The following is an 8,247-nucleotide window of genomic DNA, read 5'->3' on the forward strand; positions in this document are numbered from 1 at the left end:
GAAACGCGTTCGCCAATTCGCATACCGCCAGAACAGGAGCACAGAGGATGCAGTCTCCATCGCACTGCACTCTGTCCTCTCACACCTGGACAACAACACCACCTACGCCAGAATGCTGTTTATAGACTTCAGTTCAGCATTCAATACAACCCTCCCCTCACAACTCATCAGGAAACTGACAGACCTGGGCATCAGTTCCCTCATCTGCAAATGGTTACTGGACTTCCTGACCAACCGCCCCCAACATGTCTGGCTGGATAACCGCTGCTCATCTACAATCACGATGAACACCGGTGTACCACAAGGCTGTGTGATGAGCCCTTTCCTCTACTCCCTCTTCACCCACGACTGCAGACCTGCTGATGGTTCCAATACCATCATTAAGTTTGCAGATGACACCACGGTGATTGGCCTCATCAGTGACAACGATGAGGCTGCCTACAGGGAGGAGGTGGATCGTCTGGCTGAGTGGTGCGACACAAACAACCTGCTGCTTAACACCGAGAAGACCAAGGAGCTCATCGTGGACTACAGGAGGAATGCTGACCCACATCCACCCATCCACATTAAGGGGACGGCTGTGGAGCGTGTGAGCAGCTTCAAGTTCCTGGGAGTCCACATCTCCGAGGATCTCACCTGGACGACCAACTGCTCCAAGCTGGTCAAGAAGGCTCACCAGCGCCTCTTCTTCTTGAGGACTCTGAGGAAGAACCACCTGTCCTCAGACATCCTGGTGAACTTCTATCGTTGCACCATCGAGAGCATCCTGACCAACTGTATAACAGTCTGGTACGGGAACTGCTCTGCCTCGGACCGGAAGGCGTTGCAGAGGGTCGTGAAAACTGCCCAGCGCATCGCCGGAGCACCACTTCCTGCCATAAAGGACATCTACAGGAAGCGGTGTCTGAAAAGGGCTGGGAAAATCATCAAAGACCCCAGTCACCCATCACATGGACTCTTCACCCTCCTGCCCTCTGGGAGGCGCTACAGGAGCCTCCGGACTAAGACCACCAGGTACCGGAACAGCTTCTTCCCCAAAGCTGTCAGACTCCTGAACTCTGCCTCCTGACATCTGACCCACGTTAACACATGGACTGAACATACACACACCCACAATGGACAACTGTACCCTCAAACACACAATAATAACATGGACTGAACCACCACTAGCACTTTATATAGCCTCTGTAGAAATTATATCTCACTTATCTTAACTGCACTACTGTATAGCTCTGTGTAAATAATCATTCTGTACATTCGATAATTTTTAATCCTACAACTGTTTATAACCTGCATAGTTCCCATTTCTGTATAACTGTATATCTCAGATTTCTGTAAAGTTATTTATTTCATATTCTGTACAGTTTTTCATATTTATATCCTGTTCATATCCTGTACATAGCTTGTACTCACTACAGCCTGTACATACTTATAGTTATAGAATATTCACAACATACTTCATACCGTGTACATTATAACATACCATAATAGACCCATTTCTGTAATATACTCACATATCTATATTATTGCTAATATATATTGTAATATATCTATATCACTAAAGCACTTCTGGATGGATGCAAACTGCATTTCGTTGCCCTGTACCTGTGCATGTGCAATGACAATAAAGTTGAATTCTATTCTATTCTATTCTAACATAGCACCCACCCAGCTGTATAGAAACTCCGTCATGCTAGCTAGCACGCAGTAACGAAAATAAACTCCACCTAAACTTGGTTCATATCTGACCCAGATGGACTGCAGGTTATAACTTCTTACCTGAAGTTCAGTTCACCTGACACTCTCGGACCGGCGGCCGCTTCGGGTCTCTCCTCTTGACTCCCTTTTCCTTCATCCACCTGCTGGCCTCCACCACTTGCTAATGTTATTGAATCTGTGGAAGCTCCGCGATAGCCACCACACGAAGTAACGAATAACGAGCCCATTTAAATCCCAGTAACGAGTAACGCGTTCCCGGTTTTGGCATAATAACTAGTTACCGTGTTCGTTACCACAATAATAACGTAGTTACTGTAACGCGTTACTTAATAACGCGTTAGTCCCAACACTGGTTGTAAGTAAGCTATTAGGACTCAACTGTATGCTGTGTTCGTGTTTTCCTCTGAAACAATAAGCTCCGTTGGAGCAGTCTTTCAACACCTCTCTCTGTCTCTCGCTAGCAAAGTTGACCCAGACAACAAAGTAAAGCTAGTTTTCAGCTACGAGCCGACAGGAACCCGACGTATTAGCCAGAGGTCCCTTTACTACGGTTCAGAGCCGTGGACCTGTTTTATATACGCGCCGAATAGTTTTCTATACGAGATCTCTGCAAAAAGTGCAGCCTTACCTAATGTCCACCTACTGTTACTCATTTATATTAAGATTTAAACATCTAGTTGTGTTGGTGTGGAGAGTAACCTTCAGTAATAGTAATAAATCACACAGCAATAGTACATTCATGTAGTTGTAAAAAGCATGATAATATAATAGGTAATCCAAAGTATTCAGAATCCGTTACTGTCATTGAGTAACATAACACGTTACAAAATACATTTTGGGGCATGTAATCTGTAGTGGAATACATTTTAAAAGTAACCTTCCCAACACTGCATATAAACAGCTAATAATTTCCTTGGGGGTTATTAAAGTATTGTGATTCTGACACAGATTCATGACTGAAATGCACTTTAAAACTAAACGATTTTAAACTGATAACAAAAATAATAGTGGCTTCCAGTTCTACCCCTCAGCCTCTTAGATGCACCGTTGGTATCAATTGGAAAATCCTACGTTGCCTCATTCTTGAATGTCCACGCCACCTGCTGAGCGGGGAGACAACAATACCTCATCAGCTTTTTATGGCTGAGAGCTAAAAAACATTATGTCATATGGTGGGCAGCTAAGTTTAGACTACCAGGTTTTTGCCTGTGAAACAAGTGAAAAGCGTGACTCCACAGCAGGATGTCTCGTTGCTTCAAGCACATGGCCACGAGTGTCAGACAAAAGCTGACGGCCAAACAATCACATGCTGCAGAAGGCGGACCAGTTGAGACTGAAATCAGAACTGCAAACTGAGATATAATTAATCACCCAGATCCTGGCTTTTGAACATTTTGAACTCATGGAAACCAGCGCCATGCAGAGATGAGCTGTGTTTTCTTGATATACACCAATCAGACACAACTTTATGACCACCTGCCTAATAATCTTAGGCATGGACTCCACTAGATCCCTGAAGGTGAGCTGTAGTATCTGCACCAAGATGTTAGCAACATATCTTTAAGTTCTGTAAGCTGTGAGGCAGGCATGCATGGATCCTGCACATCCCACAGGTACTCGACTGCACTGAGATCAGATGAATTTGGAGGCCAAGTCAACACTTCAAACTCACCGTTGTGCTCCTCAAACCATTCCTGAATCCTTTTTGCTTTGTGGCAGGGTGCACTATCCTGCTTAAGGAGACCACAGCCATTGGGGTGTACCATTTCCATGAAAGGGTGTACATGGTCTGCAACAATGCTGAGGTTGGTGGTACGTGTGTGTAACAATTCCACCAATGCATCCTGATCCCAGGTGTTTCTCAGGTAAGCAATGCACACACCTGGCCATCCATGTGGGGTAAAAGAAAACGTGATTCAGATCAGGCTACCTTCTTCCACTGCTCCATGATCCAGTGACTGGTTTCTCCGGCTGTAACCACAGAGCCACTTTACATCCATTGTTGACCTCCAACTGATGACACGATCAAATGTTAGACTGGCTTCATTAACAGATCAGAAAGTCCTCAGTCTCTCAGCTTCATCTCCACGTATGAGCGTCTTCATCAGCAGCTACGCCTTCCTCCACCTGCCCTCTCTCTCATAGAATAACGTGAATTAGAAACCATCTGTCAGAGCCACAGATAATCATAACTGTTCAAATCAAAATTAGTTTTCCAAAAACGGTTCCAGCAAACGTTCAAAAAAGGGAAGTAAAGCAGCTTTTAAGGTGGAATGTTTTTGTGCATGTTAGTGCATGAGTTCACAACATGAACCAATGAGTCATACTTCAGTGATGACTGAGTTTCAGATGTGAAGCTTTTACTCTTTTGCTTTACTCCAGCAGCTGTTTAGATACAGTCATTAAAAACTGCCCCACCAGTCGTGAGCTTTGCTCAGATGCAGCTTTGCACACCAGCTTCACCGGGCTGCCATATTCTCTTTAGAGAGAAGAGGCTGTCTCCTGAAGTCTTCCCTAACAAGCCACACTTGTTCAGTTTTTTCTAATTGTCCTGCCCTGACCTTTAACATGCAACCTGAGCCGTGTGGAGTCTGAGATGCAGCTCTTGGGTTTTTGCCGTTTCACTGAGCGTTGCGCGGTCTGAGCTCGGGGGGAACTTGCAGTACGTCCACTCCTGGTCACCTGCCCTGAGTGTTTTCCATTTGTGGATAATCTTTCTCACTGCAGAGTTCACACACACCTGAAGCTCTACACCTGCACACTGACTGCTTCCACATACTGATGATCAGTAACACACATGGCTGCTACTTAGTTCCTCTAAAAGCAGTAAAGGCGTGCTCGTGTTTTACCTCACCGCTTATTTGACTTTTTTCCCTTTCAACCTCTTTTGAATTAAGGATATAACAACACCTTGGATCATAGAAGCAACCTGCACAAAGGTCTTTTTTAATCCAAACTAAGGAAGGCAGCATGAATCAGGCACATAAAGCATGAGCCACCAAAAAGCTTTATGTTTCTGGAAATGAGTCTCAGTGATGATGAACACCTTTTGCTGCACCATCAGCCTGCACTCAGTACAGCCCTCTGCTGGCTCCACCTCCCCTCCTCTCCGTCTGCCCTCGACACTGATTAGCAGTCAGGGAGCTCCCAGCTTCTCCATCTCCTCCTCCTGCAGCGTGCGGATGGTGCGGTCCACGTGCCACAGGATGTCGTCCACTGCGGCGCTGAGCCGCTGGCTGATCAGCAGCTTCAGAGCCTCGAGCCTCCACATCCTCACCTGCACAGGACGTGTCTGCTGTGTGATGTTGAACGTCTAACAACCATACACCTACACTTCCGGGTCAGAGTTCAAGTTAAAGGTCTCACCCGGGTGATCATTACAGACATACACGCACATGCCTCGAAGCGCTGGAAAGCTGAGCTGCTAAACTTCATCTGCGCCTCTTCACTGAGCTTTGCTGCTATTTGTAGTTCAAATTAAGTTTTTGTTTTTTGTTGTTTTTTTAATAGTTCTCTGCTTTTATTGTGAAGGGCAGCAGAGTTCCAGCTCACTGGAGCTGAGAAGAAAAGACCAAAGGCTGCCGCAGTTTGCTCCGGATGCTGCTGCTCCTCCTCTTCTTCTTCTTCTTCTTGGTGTTTATTGGCAGTTCACAAACAATGAATTGGTGTGTTACCGCCACCAGGTGGTATGGAGTGTGGACAGGAATGTCACTTAAGGATTAGCTACTACCATACAGATGTGTTTGTTTTAGATAATATGATAATCAATTAAATCTAGTTTTAGTTTTATTCTGTTTAGGTTTTAAATCATTGTCTCGTTTCTTCCTCACACTTCTGGCACTGTAATATAACAAGCTCTATCGTCTCGTCATCTCCACAGTGCTCACATTTTGCATTGCAGTGTTTCCCTACAGTAAATACTGTGCTCTTTAGCCCAGTGCGCCCAAATCTGAGACATGAAAGGATTGTTTTTCTCTCTCCTCCATCCTGCACTTCTCATTTCTGCAGTTTTCATTTGGATTGTATAAAACTGCCGTCCTTTTGTTTCTTTCTCCCGTCGTTTTTGACATCTCTCTTTCTCTTTTAATAGACTTTTTATTTCTGTTTGACTAAAGCTGATACTCCACCCTTTTCTCAGCCGGAAAAGGGTGGAGTGCCCACTCCAGGTCGGGGATGAGTTCCTGCCCCAAGTTTAGGAGTTCAAGTATCTCGGGGTCTTGTTCGCAAGTGACAGGAGAAGGGAGCCAGAGATCGACAGACGGATTGGTGCGGCGGCTGCAGTAATGCGGACGCTGCACTGGTCTGTCGTGGTGAAGAGGGAGCTGAGTGTAAAAGCGAAGCTCTCAATTTACCGGTCGATCTACGTCCCTACCCTCACCTATGGCCACGAGCTGTGGGTAGTGACCGAAAGAACGAGATCGCGGATACAAGCGGCAGAAATGAGCTTCCTCCGAAGGGTGGCTGGCCTGTCCCTTAGAGATAGGGTGAGAAGTTCAGCCATCCGGGAGGGGCTCAGAGTAGAGCCGCTGCTGCTCCACATCGAAAGGAGCCAGCTGAGGTGGTTCGGGCATCTGACAAGGATGCCTCCTGGGCGCCTCTTGGGTGAGGTGTTCCGGGCATGTCCCACTGGGAGGAGGCCCCGGGGCAGACCCAGGACACGCTGGAGAGATTATATCTCTCGGCTGGCCTGGGAACGCCTTGGTGTTCCCCCGGATAAGCTGGAGGAGGTGGCTGGGGAGAGGGAGGTCTGGACTTCTCTGCTTAGGCTGCCGCCCCGAAATGGATGGATGGATGGATAGATGGGTGGGTGGATGGATGGATAAAGCTGATAATGAATTCCACTGATCTTTTTCCAGAGGCCTGCTCTGCAGCCTTATCTGCCATTTCATTTCCTTGAGACCATAATGTGCTGGTACCCATAAAAAGTTCACCATTAGTCCCGTTGTGTTTACTCTCTATGGTGTTGAGTTTCTGATGTCTTGTCTACTTTCTGAGTGGTTGCATTGTAAACGTACTAATAATGAACTGGAATCTGAAGACTGGTCTTAATGGTCTTGTGTCTTCAACTGTCTGGACGGCTGATAATGTCATAACCATTTCTCCTGTGTGTCCTAAATCTATAATTTATCCTTTTCCTTACTTTGATACTAACCTCTGGTAGCTACTCCGACTCTATTAAATATGTTCTTAGATGTATGCGTTTCTGTACTGTATGTGAATTTAAACTCCTCATCCACATTTCTCCTTGAACGGGGATTTAGCAGGTTGCGACGGGAACGGAGCGGTTGCGTCTGGGAAACAAAAAGAGAACAGGGTTAGGAAGGTGGCGGGTGCGGGGTATCCTAGCAGAGGTGGAACTGACTGATAGCGCTTACTGGTGATCGGCGTGAATTTCTCTTTGAGGGAGAGGCGGTGGTAGTCCAGGGGAGTAGTGGAAAGGCTGGCAGACCTGAGTTCCGCTGTGTCCAAGGTGGTGAGTGAGGCTGGAGGGCAGGCAGGTGAGGGTCCTTGTATTCCTTATGAATATGAAGATAATCCAAGGCGAGCTGGGGTTGAGGGTGATGACAACGAAGGTCCAGGAAATCTGAAGCACATGAAACCAAGGTTAACAATGAAAAGGTGGCAAGAGCGTAAAAAGCCGTAGAGTCAATACCAACGTGAGGTCATTGACGAACTGGCGGTGAAGGAGAGTCTGAGAGGACCTTAAGTCCTCAACCTGATTGCCCCGAATCAGTCTCAGGTGTGCAGGACTGCAGCAGGGAGATGGCTCCGCCCAGGGGTGGAGACCAAGGAACTCATGTGCCTGATAGCACTTTCCAGTCGAGTCTCCAGATCCTGACATATTCTCAGTTTTCTGAGTCACAATCCAACCAAAACTCCTCACATCCTTTGCTTCCTACTGCCAGCTCGGTCGAACTGTTTCCTGAGATGATCCGTCACTGATGTAAATTTGCCCAGTAAGTTAGTTGTTAAGTGCCATTTTTCAATGTAATGATGCTCTCTGTTGATGCTGTTCTAACTGCACCTGTACAAAGTCTCGACACTCGGTACTGAATATGATCAAACCTCTGTAAAGTATCTGCTGCTGAACTGTAGTCCTGACTGAAAACTCCAAATAAACAAAAAAGTGTTGCAGCAGTGTTATTCAAAAAAGCAATGTGATATCATGTAGTCACTTCCAGTTAAACCCCTCATGATGTTGAACACTTTCTCACACTTTTTCTGAATGTGTCCGTGTAACCCTCTCATCAAACCAAATAATATGGTTTGTATGACTTTAGCTTAATGACCTTACCGGTTCTTTTTCTTGTGAAAAACATTGCCTTGGTCTTATCCACTGAAAATGTAAAGACCCACTCATGACTTTAAAAATTGCTTCCTGCACCTTTCCAGTAATAAACTCTAAGTTCCTTCCTCTCCTCCACATGATGCCGTCATCTGCATAAAGAGAAACTCCCATTCCACTGTCTATATTATGAAACACAACATTTATCATCAACTCCCTTGTGATGTTCCATTTTCTATCCT

At 46.0% G+C, this 8,247-nt stretch overlaps 1 long non-coding RNA gene across 3 annotated transcripts in view; it reads right to left on the reverse strand.

Moving 5' to 3' along the window:
* Positions 1 to 4,859, reverse strand: part of LOC146362357 (uncharacterized) — a 17,273-nt gene extending 12,414 nt beyond the window's left edge. For 2 of the 3 annotated variants that reach the window (XR_014799313.1, XR_014799311.1), the window contains exon 1: positions 3,392 to 3,643. This is a non-coding gene — a long non-coding RNA (uncharacterized LOC146362357). The other variant, XR_014799312.1, reaches the window with a different exon arrangement.
* Between the last annotated feature and the right edge of the window lie 3,388 nt (positions 4,860 to 8,247).

Source organism: Perissodus microlepis, chromosome 22 (genome assembly GCF_051167445.1).
Source record: "Perissodus microlepis isolate ML-2025 ecotype Zambia chromosome 22, ASM5116744v1, whole genome shotgun sequence".
In the NCBI taxonomy this organism is placed as follows: Eukaryota; Metazoa; Chordata; class Actinopteri; order Cichliformes; family Cichlidae; genus Perissodus; species Perissodus microlepis.